General features: G+C 36.0%; 1 pseudogene; it reads left to right on the forward strand.

Moving 5' to 3' along the window:
* The first annotated feature begins 9982 nt into the window (after positions 1-9982).
* On the forward strand, positions 9983-22423 carry LOC25490633 (multicystatin-like; annotated as a pseudogene).
* The last annotated feature ends 735 nt before the right edge of the window (positions 22424-23158 follow it).

The raw sequence follows: 23158 nt of genomic DNA on the forward strand, positions 1-23158 counted from the left end.
GTCCTCTAAGAAGAGTAAATCTATTGCTCTACCATCTAAAGGAAAGTCTTCCAAATCTTCCAAAGCTTACAAGGCCAGTGAATCTGAAGAAGAATCACCTGATGGAGATTCTGATGAAGATCATTCTGTGAAGATGGCTATGCTGTCTAACAAACTTGAGTATCTGGCAAGGAAGTAGAAGAAGTTTTTGAGCAAGAGGGGTGGCTATAAGAACTCCAGGAAAGAAGATCAGAAGGGGTGCTTCAACTGTAAGAAGCATGGTCATTTCATTGCTGATTGCCCTGATCTTCAGAAGGAGAAGTCTAAAAGCAGACCCAAGAAACCAAGCTTCAGCTCTAGCAAATTCAGAAAGCAAATCAAAAAGAGTTTGATAGCGACCTGGGAAGATCTGGACAGTGAATCTGGTTTAGATAAAGAAGAAGCAGATGATGATGCAAAAGCAGCCATGGGGTTAGTGGCAACAGTATCATCAGAAGCAGTATCAGAAGATGAATCAGATTCAGAAGATGAAAATAAGGTATATTCCAAGATCCCCAGACAAGAACTTGTTGATTCTCTAAAAGAACTCTTATCACTATTTGAACACAGAACCAATGAGTTGTCTGATTTAAAAGAAAAATATGTCGATTTAATGAAACAACAAAAAACAACTCTATTGGAACTGAAAGCTTCTGAAGAAGAACTCAAAGGGTTTAACTTCATATCAACAACATATGAAGACAGACTCAAGATTCTTTGTCAGAAGCTACAAGAAAAATGTGATAAAGGTTCAGACAATAAACATGAAATTGCCTTGGATGATTTTATTATGGCTGGCATAGACAGAAGCAAAGTAGTTTCTATGATCTACAACACATACAAAAACAATGGCAAAGGGATTGGATATTCTGAGGAGAAATCCAAAGAGTACAGTCTCAAGAGCTACTGTGATTGTATCAAGGATGGATTGAAATCCACCTTTGTGCCTGAAGGTACTGATGCTGTAACTACTGTTCAGTCAGAACCTGAAGCTTCTGGTTCTAAGGTTAAGATTACATCAAAGCCAGAAAACCTCAAGTCTAAGGTTATGCCAAAATCTGATCCTAAGACTTCAAAGATTAAAATTCTGAAAAGATCAGAACCTGTTCCTCAGAGTCTGATTAAACCAGAATCTAAAATCCTAAAGCCAAAGGATCAGAAGAACAAAGCAGTTACTGCTTCTGAGAAAACAATACCCAAAGGTGTTAAACCTAAAGTATTGAATGATCAGAAGCTACTCAGCACTCACCCCAAGGTACAAGGGAGGAAAAGTAAAACCTCTAGAACTAACCCAAAAGGACCCATGAAGATATGAGTACCTAAATCTGAATTGATTAAAACTGCAGGTGTGCCTAAGGGCAAGAGAAAAACAAAGATCATGGTACCTAGACAGCGGGTGTTCAAGGCATATGACTGGAGAGAAAGCTTTGTTCTTTACCCTTACCATGAAAGATGGAGGGGAAGTGAAGTTTGGTGGCAACCAAACTGGAAAAATCATTGGTACAGGTACTATTGGTAATTCCTCCATTTCAATAAATAATGTGTGGCTTGTAGATGGTCTGAAGCATAACCTATTGAGCATTAGTCAATTTTTTGACAATGGGTATGATGTCATGTTCAGTAAGACCAACTGCACACTAGTCAACAAGGATGACAAATCCATTACATTTAACGGAAAGAGAGTTGAAAATGTCTATAAGATTAATTTCTCTGATCTGGCTGATCAGAAGGTAGTTTGCCTTCTGTCAATGAATGATAAAAAGTGGGTATGGCATAGAAGGTTGGGACATGCTAATTGGAGATTAATTTCTAAAATTAGCAAGTTACAACTTGTCAAAGGATTGCCTAACATTGATTATCATTCAGATGCACTTTGTGGTGCATGTCAGAAAGGGAAAATTGTGAAAAGTACTTTCAAATCCAAAGACATTGTATCAACCTCCAGACCCTTAGAATTACTCCATATTGATCTTTTTGGACCAGTTAACACTGCATCCTTATATGGAAGTAAATATGGATTAGTCATTGTTGATGATTACAGCAGATGGACTTGGGTAAAATTCATTAAAAGTAAAGATTATGCATGTGAAGTGTTTAGCAGCTTCTGCACTCAAATACAATCTGAAAAAGAATTGAAAATTATGAAAGTCAGAAGTGATCATGGTGGAGAATTTGAAAATGAGCCATTTGAATCTTTTTGTGAAAAACATGGGATTCTCCATGAATTTTCTTCTCCTAGAACTCCACAACAAAATGGGGTTGTAGAGAGAAAGAACAGAACTTTACAAGAAATGGCCAGAACCATGATCCATGAAAACAATTTAGCTAAACATTTCTGGGCAGAAGCAGTTAATACTTCATGTTATATTCAAAATAGGATCTATATCAGACCTATGTTAGAGAAAACTGCATATGAACTCTTTAAAGGAAGAAGACCCAATATCTCTTACTTTCATCAGTTTGGATGTACTTGTTACATTCTAAACACTAAAGACTATCTGAAGAAATTTGATGCCAAGGCTCAAAGAGGAATCTTTTTAGGTTACTCTGAAAGGTCAAAGGCATACAGAGTGTATAATTCAGAAACACATTGTGTTGAAGAATCCATGCACGTTAAATTTGATGATAGAGAGCCTGGAAGTAAAACTCCAGAGCAAAGTGAAAGTAATGCAGGTACAACTGATTCTGAAGATGCATCAGAATCTGATAAACCTTCTGATACTGAAAAGAATTCAGAAGCTGAATCAAGTCCAGAAGCTGAACCTATTCCAGAAGCTGAGTCAATTTCAGAAGCAGAACCTAGTCCAGTAGTACAGAATGAAAATGCTTATGAGGACATTCAAGATAACACTCAGCATGTGGTTCAACCGAAATTCAAGAACAAATCTTCACATCCTGAGGAGCTAATCATTGGAAGCAAAGACAGTCCTAGGAGAACAAGATCTCACTTCAGACAAGAAGAATCTGTGATAGGATTGCTTTCAATAATTGAGCCTAAAACTGTTGAAGAAGCTCTCTCAGATGATGGATGGATATTAGCTATGCAAGAAGAGCTAAATCAGTTTCAAAGGAATGATGTGTGGGATCTGGTACCCAAACCTTATCAGAAGAACATTATTGGAACAAAATGGGTATTCAGAAACAAGCTGAATGAACAAGGAGAGGTAACCATAAACAAAGCTAGACTTGTTGCACAAGGATACAGTCAACAAGAAGGCATTGATTACACTGAAACATTTACTCCAGTTGCAAGATTGGAAGCAATCAGGTTACTTCTATCCTACGCAGTTAATCATGGCATAATATTATATCAAATGGATGTCAAGAGTGCTTTTCTTAATGGTGTCATTGAAGAAGAAGTGTATGTCAAACAACCTCCTGGGTTTGAGGATCTTAAGCATCCTGACCATGTTTATAAACTTAAGAAAAATCACTATATGGCTTGAAACAAGCTCCTAGAGCTTGGTATGATAGACTAAGTAATTTCTTAATTAAAAATGATTTTAAAAGAGGACAAGTTGACACAACACTCTTCAAAAGGACTCTTAAGAAAGACATTCCGATTGCGCAAATATATGTTGATGATATAATATTTGGTTCTACTAATGCATCTCTTTGAAAGGAATTTTCTAAGTTAATGCAGGATGAATTTGAAATGAGCATGATGGGAGAATTGAAGCTCTTTCTTGGAATTCAAATCAACCAAAGCAAAGAAGGAGTAAATGTTCATCAAAAAAAATATACAAAGGAGCTTCTGAAGAAGTTCAAGCTAGAGGATTGTAAAGTGATGAACACTCCAATGCATCCAACCTGCACCTTAAGCAAAGAAGATACTGGAACTATAGTAGACCAAAAGCTATACAGAGGTATGATTGGTTCTCTGTTATACCTCACTGCATCTAGACCTGATATTTTATTCAGTGTATGCTTGTGTGCAAGATTTCAATCAGATCCTAGAGAATCTCATTTAACTGCAGTTAAAAGAATCTTCAGGTATCTGAAAGGAACAACTAATCTTGGATTCCTGTATAGGAAATCCCTAGATTACAAGTTGATTGGATTCTATGATGCTGATTATGCTGGTGATAGGATTGAAAGAAAATCAACCAGTGGAAATTGTCAATTCCTGGGAGAGAATCTGATATCCTGGGCAAGCAAAAGACAAGCAACTATTGCTATGTCTACAGTAGAAGCAGAATACATTTCAGCTGCAAGTTGTTGTACACAACTACTTTGGATGAAACATCAGTTGGAAGATTATCAGATTAATGCTAACAGTATTCCCATCTTTTGTGATAATACTGCTGCTATTTGTTTGTCAAAGAATCCAATTCTACATTCTAGAGCCAAGCATATTGAGATCAAACACCACTTTATCAGAGACTATGTTCAAAAAGGAATTTTAGATATACAATTCATTGATATTGAGCATCACTGGGCTGATATATTTACAAAGCCTTTATCTGTTGAAAGATTTGATTTTATAAAGAAAAATTTGAACATGCACTTTGTGTCTGATTAAAAAATTTGCTTGTCTCTGAATAAGAAGTTTGGTTCTGAAGTCTATTCAGAAGCATCTGGTCCATCAGAAGCTCTTAACTGAGGTTCTGAGGAAAATGTGCTTCTGAAGATGACGTCAGCACTAAAACTTCAGAAGCTGTATTCTTTACTTCTGAATAGCAAGGCTAGTGGGATCGTTGGCAGTTACTTTTAGTAACAGCTGTCCCATTAACCAAAGGTTAGTTTTCTGAAAAGTTTCTGAAGTGGTCTATTTGTATTGGAGTATAACAAAAAGGGCAATGATGTTTTATATGCTTTTAAACGTACTAACACGCGCCCCCAATTTGTCATTAATGCTATGTTTGTTTGTCTCTTTTGAATTGCAAACGTTTTGATAAAAACACTTAAACAAACACACACAACTCACTTCACAACTCACACTTTCATTTCATCTTAACCTTCTCTGCTAAGAAACTCTCAAACCCTAGAAACCCTTTTCGTCTTCAATCAATCAAAATGACTTCATCTAGTTCTGCACCTGGATCATCTTCAAACATGCAACAACAAGAGGCTCCTGCCTACGAGATTAAGGGAAGGACCATGTCCTTGGAGGAATGGGACTTAAGAATTCAATCTGAATGTCCGGTAGATTTCATCTCTTTGGCTGCTCACAACTGTAACATTAGGAATTTCTACGACACTCAAGGCTTGAGAAGCTAGTTCAACCTTCTAAATGGTCCAACTTATCAGTCACTGGTACGACACTTCTGGGTCAGGGCTAGCATTCACGATATAGAAGCTTCAAAAGTTGAAGAAGCTGGGAAAATGCTTTTCAATCCTGAACTGGAAGGAAAATCCAGAAAGGAAATGGGATTGGAACCATTCTCTCAGATTGAGATTAGGTCAAGCATCATGGGGATTCCTGTATGCATTACAGAGAAAGTTATAGCTTTCGTTCTCAGAAGGCCAGTTGGAGGGAAATATAAAGTTGGCATTACAAAAGTGAAGGATAGCCCTTGGAATGATGTTGTAAATCAAACTCTCTACAACAAAGTCAAAAATTTCACTTATTCTGATATGTCACCTCACACCAAAGTGATGCTGAAGATGCAGAACGAAAATCTGCTACCAAAAGGTGGTGGTAGTGATCAGCCTTCACTGGAGCACAAGATCCTCCTTCCTTACTTCATCACTGGTGTAGAAGCAAATGTGCCCAGATACATTTTCAGGCACATGGTTCAACAGCTCAAAGAGAGCCAGCAGAAGAATAGGTGATGGGTGTCCTATCGGAGGCTTCTCTCTGAAATCTTTCACCAAAGAGGCATTCTCAAACTTCTGAAGGAGGTGGACTTCTTTACTGATGAACAGTTGGGAACTGTTAGAGGGAAAATCATCAATGGAGAAACTCTGAGGTCCATGCGTCTGATTGATGTAAAGGATCTTAAGAAGCTGAGCACAGATTTGACAGAATCTGATGTTAAATCAGCCCTAATGACTGATTTTCCTCCTATCTGCAAGCAAGACCCTTTGGAGGTTCAAATGAACTTCATCAGAGAGCATTTTGAAAGGACCAAGGAGAAAATCAGCTTGAAGGATGTACCTGAGCAGATGTTTGGAGGAGTTCTTCCTGTTGCCAAGAGCAGGAAAACAAAAAGCAAGGCCCTTTCAAAGGAAGAATACTTGGTAGAAGAAACTCAAAGTAAACCTTCCAAGAAGTCAAAGAAATCTGTTCAGATTGAGGTTGCAGCACCAAAACCCAAAAAGGCTAGAACTGTCAAGACAGAAGGTTCAACAGTTTCTGCTTCTGAGAAAGTTATCCAGAAGAAAAGAAACAGAGAGCCAGATGTTCAAGTTGTTATTGGGGAAGCTGCTCCTCATGAAGATGCTACCAGAAGGGAAGATGCTCTTGATGCAATCAGAAGCAAAAGAGCAAAGGGAGAGACAAGCATTCAGGAGCGTATCAAGGAAGCTGCTGAACAGCTAAGAAAAGAAGAAGTTGATCCTAGGTTGAAGAAGGCTCAGAAGCCTGTTTCCTTGGAATCACCTTGCTTCAGACTCACTCCTGTACAAGAGCAAGAAACTAGAGATTATGTTGCTGCTGAGATAGCAAGGAGGAAGGAAATGAGGAAACAGTATGAGAAGCAAAGAGATGAATAGCTCAAGGCAGCAGGGTATGAGCTTGCTCCTGAGAAAGCTGCAGATATTGCTTCGTTGGCTGCTGAGATTGCAGAAGAAACTTTTAAGGAAGGAGCCGCTCTGTTAAGACAAGCACTGAAAGGTAAGCATGCTTCAGGAGCTACTTCTTCAGAACCAGCTTCAGAAGCTGCTCAACCAGAAGCTCATTCTTCAGGTACTAAAGCTAAAGTCAATATTCAGATTCCTGACCTTCCATCTTCACCCTCCTCATCTTCTTCCACTGACTCAGATGATGTTCCTCTGAGTCAGCACCTTAGTAAATTTCTTACAGGTTTCAAACCTACCACATCTAAACTTTCTGGTACCATAGACTTTGAGCAGACACAAATCAATTTCTCTGAGCAGAGGATAAAAATCTGTGAAAAATTGAATTTGCCTGCTGATCATTTCTTTCAATCACCCTTGATTGAACCTGTTAGTATCCAACATCTAGAAACCAACCCTGTAACCAACTCACAAAATAACCAAACTCCACAAAGAGCCTCTGAAGTAGTTTCAGAAGCAACTTCAGAAGACCCCCAACAACAAGAAACCTCAACACGTCACAACCTAGAAAAACATCTAGGAGGTGAAATGCAACCAACACCCATAAAAGCCTCTAAAACAGTCCCTGAAAAGACTGTTTTGGAAAACCAACAAACAAACAACCAACCAGAAACTCAAACCGTCCCTGAGCAAATTGTTCCTGAACCTACTGTTCTTGAACAAGTTGCTTCTGACCAAGAGCAAAGTGTTCCTGAACAACCTGTTCCTGAACACATTGTTTCTGACAACCACAACAACCAGGACAACAAGAACAACAACCAGAATCACCAACCATCAATCTAACTTCTCCTGAACAACAAACAGCTTCTGACCAACCTTCTACATCTCAAACAACCATCCCTGAACCTACACCTATCCCAGACACCATCCTGGAATCTGAATATATTGATGAAGAGCTTATAAGGTTAAGTGATGAGATTCAGAGACTGATTCTTCTCATAACAGTTCATGTACCCCCAATTCACTACCTTGATCAATGGATGGATCTGAAGAAGGATTTTAATGAGTTGCTGGATCAACTTAGTACAAAATGCATCTCAACTCATTCTGATATGTTGAAGAAAATGTTGGATGAACTTCATGAAGCTGCAAGAGTGAAAGAACTTGATTATGTGCCTCTGTTAGCCAATACTCCTTTCTATCCAGAGAGTGACTACATCTTAAGGGCTGACAGAATTCGTGAAGGGCTGAGAAGAAGACTGAGAGCCAGGGAAGAAATGGTAAACAAGCAACAAGAAGAACTCAAGAAGCAGTCTGAGCAAATTAAGTACTTAATGGAACAAGTGTCTAAGTTAGCCAAACCTTAGTTGCACACCAATTTTGCTTGTTTAGATTTTGTTTTAAGTATTATATTGCTTTGACTTTGTACTTTGACTTGTCTATCATTACTTCTGAATCAATTGAAAATTTCTCATGCTAATTACAATTTTTTGCTCTGATTATAATTGTTGTATTTTTATTTGTTTTTGCTCTGATACGCATGTTAATTACAGTTTTACACAAACACTTTCTTTTGTTTTATTTACTTTTTATTGATGACAAAAGGGGTAGTAGTTGTATAGTATTTTTAGGCTCTGAGCCCCATTAAATTAACTTGATTAAGTTAACTTTTTGATGAGCTTTGCTCTGAACCATTTTTGTGCTCTGAACCTTTTTTTAAATACTTCTGATATTTCATTATCTTGTGCGTATTTTATTGAAATTTAATTAATGAGTATAGAACTCAGGGGGGGCTTACAAACCTCAACTTAAAGATCTATTAGACTCAGGGGGAGAGCTTACAAACCTCTATACCAGTAGTCAACTTATTAATTAGATCAACAACAATTGAACATTTTAAATACTATTGTTTGTCATCATCAAAAAGGGGGAGATTGTTGGAACAAAATATGTTTCACAATAAACCTTAATGAGTTTTGATGATAACAAGGTATTAAAAATGTTCAATTGGTTATTGCTAATAATTGTTCAAGTGTACTAGCAAGTCAAGTAATTTCAATAGGTCTTGGAAGAACAATGGAGAGCAAAGGAATTCAAAGCATCTAAAGAAAACTGCGTCTGAAGCAATAGTGCTTCTGAAGCTGAAGTGCTTCTGAAGTGATGACGTCATCAGAAGCAGAAGCTCATCAGAAATAAGATTTTCATCAAAAGCGAAATCATCACCAGAAGTTACATTTGATCAGTAATATTCAATCTGAAGATTCAAAGTAGCTATTTAACATTTCAACCTCGTCTAAGAAGAACGAAGAATTGAAAGGGAGGTATCAACGGTCATTTGGAGAGCACTGAGTACTTGTCCTTCGTTAACAGAGTTGACAAAGTACAAGTGTACAACCACTACCTCCACTACTCTGTTTTTGTCCACGCTACAAGACAAGACAACAGCTATGCCTGCAGAATTGTTCCTTCAAGATGGGAATGAATTTGAAGCTAATTCTTTAAAGGACTACACCCAAATCAGGCAAAGGATTACTAGTGGATGATCAAAGGAACTCAACGACTCTTTAGACGTGCTAATCATCTCAACGTCTCTTTCACGCCTCTATATAAAGGAGTGAAGACTTGAAGATTGGAGATAGAGATATACAAGTTAAAAAGCGCCAAAACTTTGTCAATTTGATTCTATCAAAGCACATTGAATTTCTGCACTGATTTGATACATCTTAGAAATTCACAAGTCTAGAGTCTTTATTGTATTGTATTGTGAACACCACTGATTGTATATCAAGTGTTCAAGTCAAACATATTTCCCTGTATTTTTTGTTTGATCAGAAGACTCTTGCCTGCATGCTTGAGTATTAGAAGACTCTTGCTTAGTGCTTGAGCATTGGAAGACTCTTGCCTGTGTGCTTGAGCATTTTGAGAAGTCTCATACTTAGAGAGTATTGAGCATTTGTAATCTTTGTGATTATAGTGAAATCTCCTTGGAAGTGCAAGGGGGACTGGACTACTTCCGATTTGTGGAAGGAAGCTTAACTCAGTTGGTAGAAAAATTGCATAATATATATAAGGGCAGAGGTTCAAGCCCATGACATCCCCCACTCCTCCACGTTTAAATCGTGTGAGCTACAACCAAAGACTATTTGAAAAATAAAAAAATAAATAATGGATATAGAATGTAGGATATCAAACTCATAAAGAAAGAGATTTCAATTTCCCTTAAAAATATCGACATTAGGAGATACATCCCCTTATGCATCTCCGACCTTGACCTGGTACTACTATGGCGGCCACTATTTTCCAAAATTTCAGAGTAACTGCGGCGAGAGGATTTTCACAAGTTGCATCTAAATACCGAACAAAAATGCACTATGATCCCACTTATCGTTTGGTTAGTTTTACCGTTGATCAATACAATAAGAAATAGGTTCTTTTTCTTTTGTCTCTCATGTTTTTATTCCGTATGTGATTGTGTCTATATTAATGTTCTAGACCTTTCAGTTTAGGTCCAATCGTTCAGTAATATCATTGTTCCAATACTCTTGATTGTAAGCTCTGAAGCACGACACTTATGATCCTAAGCGTGTCGAGTATTTCAGGGTTGTGTCATTTTCCGAAACTGACACATCTATTTTTGGTGCTACCCTCCGGTTCTTAGGAGAAAGAGGTTCTAGTCATCTGGAGTTCGAGGAGTATATTCACGAGAGGAGTTTCATAAGTGGCGGCTAAATACCTGACGAGCGCTTCCAGTAGTTATTTGGCTTGTTTGGCTGTTGATAAATACAATAACAAAGAGGTTGTTTTTCTTTTGTCTCACATTTTTCTTCTGTATGGAATTGTTTATATATGAATGTTCTAACCATTCAGTTATGGTCCCTTCGTTGAGTAATATTATTTTTTCATTTTTGATTGTAAGTTGTAACAATAACTAGCATGACTTGATATAATCTAGCTTATGAAAGGCTCTATTTTTGGGAATTTGAGGGTTAAGGCCGAAATAAAATATGAATTCAGTTTTAACTTTATTCAATTTAGTCTTTGTTTTTGTAAAACCTAATGCAGAGAGCAAATCTGAAGTTTGTCGAGGTTGTAGATGTAAAGCAGCACATGGTTGTAGGAATGTTGTGTGACGTCACGTTGAAGGCCAAGGATGGAGAGAGAGTGAATTTCTATAAAGCAAAGATTTTGGTGCGACCTTCGTTGAACAAGGTGGAGCTACCGAAGTTCAAGCTTGTTGGTGATGCTCCAGTATACTCTGTGAAAATCAATTTCTAAATTGATTTCTTTCATTTTGAGAATGACCAATTGTTAATTTCCATTGATATTTTGAATATATGATGAATATGGTTACAGTTTTATATCTTATATTCTAACGGTTAACGTTTAATAGAAGGATGTATTTACAGATTTAGCTTGGCTTGTTTTCCAGTTGATCCTCCTAATGGCTTGCCTCGTCATGCTGTTAATAGATACAATAAGAAAGAGGTTCGTTTTCTTTTGCCTCGTCCTCCTAATTGTTTATATATCAATGCTCTAACCTTTCGGTTAAGTTCCAATTGTTCAGTGTAAAAACTGTTCCATTCTTGATACTTAGATGTAATATCGTGATCTGACTTTACTTATCTCCCAGCTGAACTCTAGCTTATAATATTCTCTATAATTGGGAATTCGAGGATTCAGACCAATATAAGATATGAATTCACTTGTAATTTGATTTTTTCCGCATCATTTTATTTTTTTTAAAAAACCTAATGCAGAACGCAAATCTGAAGTTTGTCAAGTGTTTACACTTCAAGCGGTACTTTGTTGCGGGAGAGTTGTATCATATCACGTTGGAGGCCAAGGATGGAGAGAAGGTGAATGTCTATAAAGCAGAAGTTCGGGAGCGGTTATATCAGCAAAAGGGGTTCTTGCTAACAGAATTCAAGCTTGCTGATGATGCTCCTTCTGATGACTCGGAGAAGTTTCCAGAATTTAAGAGTGTTTCGTCTAGTATTTTCCTAAATTTAAAAGCAAAGGTGGCTAGTATATGGGCACTGGGATTTTCACAAGTAGAGAAAAGCCATAAAGACCTAACGACCTCAACCGTATGCGCACCAGGATTTTCACAAGTAGAGCAAAGCCATAAAGACCTAACAACCTCAACCGTAGTGAAGAAGTTGAATCCATTCGACCCACCTACCACCGATAACTTGGCTCGTTTTGCTGTTGATCTACACAATATCGAACACAAAGAGGTGCTTTTTCTTTAAGTCTCTGTTTCTTTTTTATGTATGTGATTCTTTATATATGAATATTCAAGCATGAATTCGTTTCAGTAATATTACTGCTCAATTCTTGATTATTATTATTATTGTTATTGTTATTCTCTTGGAATCGTCCAAATTTATTTATCAACTCTCAATCGAAAGCACAAGAAGTACTTTGCAGCTAGACTAAACACTAAGAAAAACTATTTACAGAAACTCATACACATTTGTACATATTGAGAGAAAGAAATAGAATGATGTGATAGATATGATATGTTTGTGATGTGATTGAAGTAGAAAGATAGAAAGAAATTGAGAGAATGTCTAAATATCATTCTGCCACGCCTTCTACCCAAGACAATTCCACCACCACTACCTTACCGAACAATCTCCTGGATCCCCTGAACACTCACAAAAAAGGAACGAGGAAATTAATCTTCTGCTCAAACCCTATCTCGACAACAGACACTTTTATCTCATCTAACAATCCTTAGTCTCATTAGCAAAACTCTCTCATTTATCGCCATCCAAATGACCCATTTCGTAGTATGCCAAATCATTTAACTCATATAATCTAAAACCTCACTATATATAGGTTTTTTTTAGAACTTGACAAGAGTTCACCACTTTTTCACCAAACACACTACCCACCTTCAAAAACACCTCATTTTTTGCGAAAACGTGATATCGATACGCAATCTGGTCATCAAAGGATGTTATACAGAGGTGTGCGAATCATTTCATTCAGTTAGCTAAACTCTTAGATTTTTCACATTATATAATCCAAAACAGGTTTTCGAATTAGATAATCTGAGCAAAGAGTATATCAATAAAAAAAAGAGCGCGCAATAAAAGCATAGGATGGAAAATATAGTGCTTAAAAGAAAAATACAATTGGGTTCTTCCTCAATCCAATATCTCTCAATATCAATATGGGCAATCTTTGCATGAAAATGGGCTTATTGCTACCACTAGAATCTGTAGAGGATTAAGACTAAAATAAAATATGAATTCACTTGTTAATTATATTTGTCCACTTCATTTATTTAAATATTTTTTTTTTAAACCTTATGCAAGATGCAAATCTGATGTTTGTGAAGGGTATAGATTCAAAGCAGGACTTAAGTTCTGGATACTTTTATGACGTTACACTGGAGGCCAAGGATGGAGAGAAGGTGAATGTCTATCAAGCACGGATACGGGAGCGACCTTGGCAGCAGCTATGGGAATTCAAGCTTGTTGGTGAAGCTCCTTTGTTAATTTAACCAGTTGCTAGCTAGAAATCCAATTTACTATGATGGTAGTTTTTTTTTTTTTTTTTAAATAAATAAAGGTCCAATGGTTGAAGTTTGATAGTTTCTAAATTAATGAAACATATCATGGAAGAATAGGTGCAATTTTAGAAATTAGATCATGATTTTCTTCATAGCTGAACCATGTAAGTGAAGATAGTAACATCGATACACTATTGACAGCCGTTTGTTGCGCCTAAACATAATCTTGATCAAAACAATATTTTGGTAGTGCGTAATCTTAACAAGAACTTATTATCAGTGAGGGAAACTATTAATGATGATGATTTTATTTTTTTGTCAAAAAAACAAAATGATAATGGTTTTATGTTGAATTTAACTCTCATTGTTTTATCTTTAAGGATCAGAAACATTGAATCTTATCTGAAGGACATAAACAAGAAAACCTCTATGCTCTAAAAAGGGAGACTCACTATTAGAAAAAGCATCTTCCGAAACATGGCGTGCTCGCTTAGGATTTCCAAACTTTAAATTCTTGCAAACTTAAGAATATAAGCAAGTCATCAACTTTCCTTCAATAATTCTAATTCTAAATTCTTGCAAACTTTAGAAAATAAGCAGTCATCCTATGAGAAATAAATCTGACTGTTATACATGCTTTCTTAAATTTCAAACTTTTTTTTTTGAAACATTCTAACAGGAGGATCAAAAAATTTCAAAGTGATGGTAATGGTGAAATCACCTCCATGAACCATCTTGCTTACAGCGACATTGGTAAACAATTGTCGTGTCCCTACACACCAGAATAAAATGGTCTTGTCAAATGAAAACATTGACAATCCGTAGAAACGGGGTTAACTTTAATTAGTCATGCAAATGTTCCTTTAAAATTTTTGGTTGATGCTTTCTTGACTTTTGTTTATCTTATGCATCACCTAACTCTTTTATCAGTTGGTAAGGATACTCCATACTTTAAACTTTTTGATAAACATCGTAATTATTTTGGGCTCAGAATTTTTGGATCTCAATGTTTTCCATATCTAAAGACACATGGATTGCATAGGTTTTCTAGAAAAACCGCTTCTTGTATAGTAATTGTCATCGTCAATCATTACCTCAAAACCTCTTTCCTCTAGTTATAAAGTAATTGTCATCTTCTCCACCATGCAATGCATTGCCTACAATGATTAACCCTCCTTCGACCAACTCGAGACAAACACCCTTTGTCTTACCTAAAATTCTATGATTGTTGAACTATAAAAATAATTAATTATTGTTGTAATTTTTTTAATATGCTAGAAATGAAGGAAAAAAAAAAAAATCAAATCAATCAACACTTTTTTTTTTTTTTTGAAAAAATCAATCAACATTTTAGAGCAATTATAAACATAACTTATATCAATTTTAATTGCTTACGTGTTTACATATTTTTATGTATATTTTTTTTTTTTTTTTTTTGTCGTGACCGGGTTTGAACCTGAACCTTGCATATATTATGAATTATCCTTGACAGCTGAGCTAAGTTCACGAGAACTTATATACATGTTTGATATGAAATCAAACCCACTTATTTAAAGTTATGGCTATCCCGGATTATATAGAAAACATTTCAATTTGAATTTAATTCATGATTTGTTAAAAAAAAAAATTGAATTTAATTCATTAAATAATATGGCAAGATATTACTGGATGATGATCACTTTCAATTTCCCTTGAAAAAAAAAACCTTATTACTACAAAACTCAAGCCGCACAGCAACGTAAGTGTGAACTTCGACTTCCGCCGCAATGGTATGGTATGAACCTGCCACCATGATGGCGGCCACTATTTTCCAAGATTTTAGAGTAATGGCGGCGGCGGCGAGTATATTCACCAGAGGATCTCCAAAATCGAGAATACCATATGATCCCACTTGTTTATTGGCTCGTTTTGCTGTTAATCAATACAATAAGAAAGAGGTTATTTTTCTTCAGTCTCTCACATTCTTCTTCTGTAATCATTGTTTCATTCTTGATTTCTAAGTTGTAATATCTTGATATGATTTTACTTATTTCGGACCAGAACTTTAGCTTATCAAAAATCTATATTTAGGAATTTGAAGATTAAAACCAAAATAAAATATGAACTCACTTGATATTTAATTTTGTTCATATCATTTAATTATTTACTTTTTTTGAAACCTAATGCAGAACGCAAATCTGAAGTTTGTCGAGGGTGTAGATTCGAAGCGGTACATGTTGCAGGAAAGTTGTATCATGTCACATTGAAGGCCAAGGATGGGGAGACGGTGAACGTCTACAAAGCAGAAATTCGGAAGCGGCTATATGAGCAAAAGGGGTTTCTGCTAACAGAATTCAAGCGTGGCGGTGATGCTCCTTCAGGGAAGTTTCCAATATTTCAGAATATTTTGTTTAGTATTTTCCTAAGAGTAATGACCGCAAGTATATGGGTGGGCAGATTTTTCCAAGTCGAGCAGAGCGGTAAAGACCTAACGACCTCAACCGTAGTGAAGAAGTTGAGTCCAATCGATCCCCTACCACCGATAACTTGGCTCGTTTTGCTGTTGATCAACACAATATCAAAAACAAAGAGGTGCTTTTTCTTGTCTCTTTTTTTTTTTAATTTTTTTTTTTTATGTATGTATATGAATGTTCAAGCATAAATTCGTTTCAGTGTTATCACTGCTCAATTCTTGATTATTATTTTTTCTCTTGGAATCGTCCAAATTTATTAATCAACTCTTAATCGAAAGCACTAGAAGTACTTTGCTGCTAGACTAAACACCAAGCAAAATTATCTATAGAAACTCATACACATTTTTACCTATTAAGAGAAAGAAATAGAGCGATGTGATAGATATGATATGTGTACTTGAAATAAGCACAATAAGAACACTCGACTCGAGAAGGAGCTAAACGATGAAGTTCTAGGTTTATATTTTCGTCATGTCTATCAAGGTCCTTGAGGTGGTATTCATAGCTAGCTCTATTTGTCCCTCTTTTCTGCAACAATCATTCAATGGTTATCTAGTTGGTTCCCTATAATTGGGGGCGCCTGGGGCTTATCTTTCTGAAAGCTCTATGCTTGAAGATAGGGATGAGAGTGCGGTCCCCCACGTTTAGGCGGTGCCCGTTTCTTCCTCTTGGGTGTGTCCGGAATCATAATGGATGTTTGTGATCTGATTGAAATAGAGAGATAGGAAGAAATTGACAGAATAATTGTTTAGAAAAAGAATGTCTAAATATCTGATAGGTGATGAATATCATCACCAAGTACTAAATTACTCTAACTAATGATATAAAAAAACTAAAGATACTAAAATTCTTCATTGATTCATTACGAGACCATAAAATGATTAGGTAAATGCACACCCACAATAAGACAAATATACCCTAAGATACTAAATATTACTCCATACACCCACAATAAGACAAGTGCACCCTAACAACATTTTACTCGATACATTATATCATTTTATATTAAGAGATTAAGGTAAATCGTATTTGCTTCTAGAACAACCTCAGTCACCACATGAGTGCTCAATATTTTATGTGCTCCATATTTTAAGTATCCTATGAATATCATTGTTGAAATATTAATACAAACAGTGCAACTATAGCAGGTAGATAAACGAAACAAACTCTAAACTATCAATAAAAAGCAACCTACCACAGTTCCAACCAGAAGCTCATGCAAAGAATCAAATGAAAAAGGAACTTGATCCCTAAGCGAAAAGCTTGGAAATATTGCCAAAACAACACACTCTAAACACAAACCAAAACTGCCTCAAATGACAGAGCCAACAAACACATCTATTGGGTTTCACAGCTCCCTTCAAGTCAATTACGAAATCTCAATCTTAACATAATAAAAAAATTCTGCCACCTTCTACCAAACATAATTCCACCACCACTACCTTACCAAACAATTTCCTGGCTCCCATGACATTACTTTTTTTACCCTTTGCTATTTTCGCGAGTCTTATTTTTTTCTAGAAAAAACCATTTGCTCGAATTATATAATATGAAGACCTGTTCCAGATTATAAAATCCAAAATTTAGTACTGTTCATTTTGGAACCCTTCTCCAGACATGGCAACCCTTATTTTTGAAAATTTCCCAGTTTGAATTATATAATCTGAAGAAGAAGAAAAATTGGAGGTGGGAAACTTTTCAGATTATATAATTTGAAACCTCCCTATTTATAGGTTTGCCCATAAACTAAGAGAAGTTCACCACCTTTTTTAGCAAACACATCATTTTTGGCGGAAACGTGACTTAGTGATGCAATTTTTTCATCAAGGGGCGTAATTCACATTATTTTTTTTGAATATATTATGACACGGAATCACCTAATGAAGTTTGTCAATCTATGGAATATTTTAGATTATATATTCCAAAACAGATGTTTGGGTTATATAATCCTAGCAGTGGGTATTTTCGTCAAAAAGTAATAATTAAAAGAAAATTTGCAATTGGGCTCTTCCTTAATCAAATATCTCTTAATATCAACATGGGCCATCTTTGCAAACAAATAGGCCACCTTATAGCTACCACTGCTAGAAGTTTTTTTTTTTTTTTTTATATTACCTAAGCAATTGATCACATGCACTAGGAAAAGACCCTAACACCTCCCGCTGCACTTAACTGTCGTTGGCTAACCGGATGTAATTAACTATCATCATGGTAGCTATAGTTAAGTACAATTGTGTTCTGGCTTATGCTAAAACTTCCACACTCATTCCCAGACTTGAAAAACACACCTTAAAATCAAACATAATTTTTTAGAAGAAATGAAATGACCTATATAAACTCATGATAATAAAACAATATAAAATGTCGATAAATGTTGAATTTATACCATAAAATATCGATAAAGATGTTCCAAGAGGTTATTTTTGAGCTATGTCCTACTGATCCAACTAACATATTTTTAATCGCATGACAACAAGATCTAGCTTATAACAACATCTTCTTGTTTGGATCTGACGTATAATTTTTCACAGTTCTTTGTTGAGTTTTTAAGATGAGTGATGATGAAAGTGAAGGTGTTCACAGCAACGATGTTGGAACACCTTCCCTCTTCCATCACTCGTCTTGTAACCAACAATCGGAAGAGCAATTTTTTGTTGGGTTTATCATAAATTCAACAAACACACCTATTAACAGAAGGTTTGAGCGTTTTGGACCACATAAATTTTAGTTGCATCTGCAACCACACATAAAAGCTCTCACTTAACTACAGCAGAGTAACCGACGACACATAACTACCGCTGGTAGCAATGACAGTTAAGTGTACGTTGCACACTGTTAACATATTGCCATCATTTTCTTACATAAAATGATGTTATTGTTTTTCACCTATACTTTTTCAATCATTCATAAAAAATATATATAAAAAAATTACATTTTAACCAAAGTCATTCATTTATAATAAAGCACCAATGTCATTCTCTAAGAAAATGATCAAGTCAATAATTTACATCTCCTGTTAAAACTGAAATTAAAAACGACAAAGCCATATGAATTATGTCGTACCTCCCCCTAATCATGGTCCTTGTCCTACCTCTCCCTCCCTGTTTTGCTGATGGATTATGTCGTCGCTGGTTTAAACGTAGTCATGATCATCTGAAAAGTAATCATGATAGTACTTGATGTAGTATTTTTGCATCAAACAATAGTAAGTATTTAAATCGTCTCCACAGGGACTGGTGCGATATTCTAGGCCGTTCAACAATTCATATCGTTCTGAGCTAGGGTTGTGAAGTTGTTTTGGTTCATAAACTATAAAACTACGGAAATGTGAATGGGATAAGAGTTAACAGGGAAATGATTATGTTGGGATTAAACTTCATCAACCTATTCATACGTATTCTCGGATTAGTATTGCAGATCCTAATTATCAATTGATATTATCACATATTGCTCGACAACATCAATCGTGTCCAAATGATGTCGTGAATTCTATTGAGTCGTTCAATCGTCAATTTCCCAAACTACTAAACGATCCACTAGTCGATTGTATCTTTGTATAGTTGATTTCCCAAACCGTTCAATGATACAAAAGCTTTAAGTTCCAATATTCAAAGTGATTACCAAAACCTAATTCCATGTCTAGAACAAGAGATTTGATAGAGAATTATTCTAACCTAGATTCAAAAGGTATTTTTGAATAACAATTCAAATCCATAAAATCAAAATGGAAAACAAGATTAACCTCAACATCAAAATATAATTAAGAACAAACAACATCATAATCAAAAGGAATACATATTAATAGAGTTGATTACATTTAATCTCAACAAAAAGAGTTTAGCTACACATTGTCATGGTAACCTTACAAGGAGAAAAGAATAGATGAAATGAGCAAGCCATGATGTCTCAATGATCTTGGAGATTCCTTTAATCCTTGTGCTCCTTGCTCCTTTAAGTTCTCTCTGATTTCCCCCTGCTTTCTCTCTCCCTCCAGTGGTCTATTGTATGATATGATAATATATCTGAGATAGACTGCTGATATGAGTGAATGGCTTTTATATAGTAAGTTCTGACTCAACTCGCCTCGCGAGTAGGTGTTCTTGCCATGGCGAGTTGTGCTTTCTTCCCCTATGGGTTTCTGCCACGTCAACTTTGAGGAGGTTAGGCCGCCTTAGCTCGCCTCGCGAGTAGTTTTGTTCGCCATGGCGAGCTCTTGGACTTCCTTGCTCGCCTTTCACTCGCCATGGCGAGTTGGGAGCGAGTGAGAAATGGACTTTTGCCTCAGCTCGCTATGAACTCGCCTTGGGCTCACCGTGTTTTGACCTTTTCATTTCTCTGTGTTTTCTTGCATTTTAAGTATCCAGACATGCATTTTCCTACACAAATAGTTGGCATTAGATGTAAAAAGCATAAATGAATGATTCTTCAATATTTATGAGCTTTTCACTAGATAACTTGCGAACCAAGTAATCAAAGTGCCTAAAATGTATGTCCTATTTAACTGTTTTCTGACACTTATCAGTCCTGAGATATGTAGTCACCACTCAACCCATCATCACACAGGCTGGTCGTACTCATGATGATACTAAATGAATCCGGACTATCTCCGGCATGGTCTTGCTCAATGATATGCTCTTCATTAGATGGCCTAGGAGGACTTCCCTCGGCAGGTGGCAATACCTTTAAGTGAGACACCCGACATAACCATGACATGTATCATGGATCATGCGGCCATGGAACCTCCACCACAAGACCCACTCTTCCTTAGGTATGGTGTGCACACGGAATTCCAAGAAAGCTTGAACTATCTAGGCAAAACTAATAATAGCCACAGATGATGGTGATCTAGGAGTGTCCTACACATGTCTGTATTATATCTTCACTTGCTCAGGTAAGTGGCGACACACTCTCCCTTGTCCTCACATAATCCATTCTGAGTACCAACGTATCTCCTCGAATGCCTAGACCTCCAGATGTGTATCATACATACTAAATATTACGTCGTCCACTTCTAGACGATCAAGGATCAATCGACATGGATTTTGTGTAGCTTGACCCCTCATAGGAACGTACAAGGTTGTGAGTGTCATGTCTGGGGTATAATCTGGATTAGAAGTATATCCATAGAATTTTGTGAAATGCATGTGAGCCCATTCTTGAAAAAAAACAAACATACTTCTATTAACATACATGAAAGAACAAACATACTCATATACACAACATACTTGAAAAAACAAACATACTCGGATACAAACATATTTGAAAAAACAAGCATACTCAAATACACAAACATAACCAATACATATTATTACATCTAAGGTCAACTATAGCCCAAATGATTTTTTGGTGACATTAGTAGTAACGATCAGATTGTGATAAAGGTAAGCCAACAACATGCCACCCTATGATCACTAACCCATCGTGTCTAAGTCCCTTGTCATCTCAAGGTATATCACCCTGATCTTCCAGTTGCTCTTATCAGTGAACAACATACATCATCGTAAACAAACCGAGAAACTCCTCACACACTACAGTTGGCGGTTATTTCTTTCCTCTAATTCTTCCCTTGTAGTCGGATTTTCCAAGTTGTTAGCTATAATAAGGTGTTTAGCATAAACTTGCCTCAGCCAAATTTAACTTAAATTAGTACCATACTCTTTGGCATGCTCTTTCACAACAGCAACCTCTGAAACTCCCAACTACTCAATCATAAGTTAAACTCTGTTATCTCGAGGGACCTTTTTATAGTTACTTAACATTATCCCTTTAATTGGCATGTGTAGTAGACACTCCATATCTTCCAATGTGACAGTCATCACCCCACTGAAAAATGGAAATTACTAGTCTATTCATGCCACCTCTCAGATTGAGCAGTAAGCATAGCATGGCTCGGACTATGGAACCCCATCTGAAGCAAAGGATAAAGACCAAAAGTATGACTGAGACCTTAAAACTAGTTCAAAGTCTTTGTTGGACGTGCAAGATCGTCTAACTTACTCCCATGTCCAATTCAGCGGAGTACACGGTCCTCTCGTATCTGAAAAAACATATAAAGTATGATAAAAAGATAACAAACAAAATCAATAATTCATTAAACCCTAAACACGAACATTTCACCATTTTATTTCAAAATAACGAAAAAATAAAACAAGAATGTTGATTGCAATAGATTTACGAACACTTATTTGTAATTAGATTGATTAGTTTCTTAAAAAAATTGAGGGAGTTTGGTTTAGTTTTTTTATGTTTTAAACATATGGGTTGCATGTTGTTCAATTTTGGAATATGTCCAAATCGCAGCTGCAGTTAAGTGCCTCTGTGGCCAGTGGCAGTTAATTACCGTCTAGTCAGAGATAATGGCAGTTAACTGCAGCTGGTTTTGTATTTTAATGTTGCCTGAGAGTAAATGCTTGTGTGAGAAAAGAAGCAATTTTCCTGTTGGATGGCATTATCAAACTTTTCAACATTCATATGTATCTGTAGAGGATTAAAACTAAGTTAAAGTATGAATTCACTTGTTATTTATATTTGTCCACATCATTTAGTTAATTGTCCTTTTTTTTTTAACCTGATGCAGCATTCAAATCTGAAGTTTGTGAAGGGTATAGATTCAAAACAGTACTTGACTTTTGGAAACTTTTATGATGTTACACTGGAGGCCATGGATGGAGTGCAGGTGAATGTCTATCAAGCAAAAATTTGGGAGCGACCTCGGTTGAATTAGCCAAAAGTCATAAGCAATTGGTAGATAGAAATCCAATGTACTGTGATGTTTTTTTTTTACATATTAGACAATCACACAATGTATGACAAAATAATGCTACATTCAAAGCAAGATATTTCTGCAAGAGTACCAAAAGCCAGCACTACGCACTAGTTTCTTTCAAGCTAAATAGCTGTATGTTTTACCTTGAGAAGATGCACATTTTCTTATCGACATGCGTCGAACAATGCATCAACTTTAAAATGATTTTATCCTTATAGAACAATACAAATCCCCTTAACATTATAAAAAGAGATAATTTTAATCTTACTTGTCAAAAATATTTGATAGTATGTGTTATTGTAGATGAAATGAATGGAATAATATATGCACACACATTGAGACTCGAAGTATATAAGCCCTCTCAAAGATAGAGCCACTCCGTTATGGCCGTTTTTTTTTTTTTTTTTTTTTTTTTTTTTTTTTGTGGTGGCCGAGGTTTGAATCATGGACCTTGCATATATTATGCATTGTCCCTACCAACTGAGCTAAGCTCACGAGGACTCCCGTTTATGCAGCATGAAAAGGTTGAATGAATTTTCAATTTTATGTAAACCCTCTCAAAGTTACACAACTACCCAAATTCCAATACAATCAAAAGACTAGATTTTTTATTTTTTTGTATTTGCCTAAATATTTTTGGTATTTTAAAATTCTAGAGTTGTTATGGTGAAGAAAAAAAACTGAGTTATAATAAATCTCTACAAATTGAAAATTTTA

This window comes from Medicago truncatula, chromosome 3 (genome assembly GCF_003473485.1).
Source record: "Medicago truncatula cultivar Jemalong A17 chromosome 3, MtrunA17r5.0-ANR, whole genome shotgun sequence".
NCBI lineage: Eukaryota > Viridiplantae > Streptophyta > Magnoliopsida > Fabales > Fabaceae > Medicago > Medicago truncatula.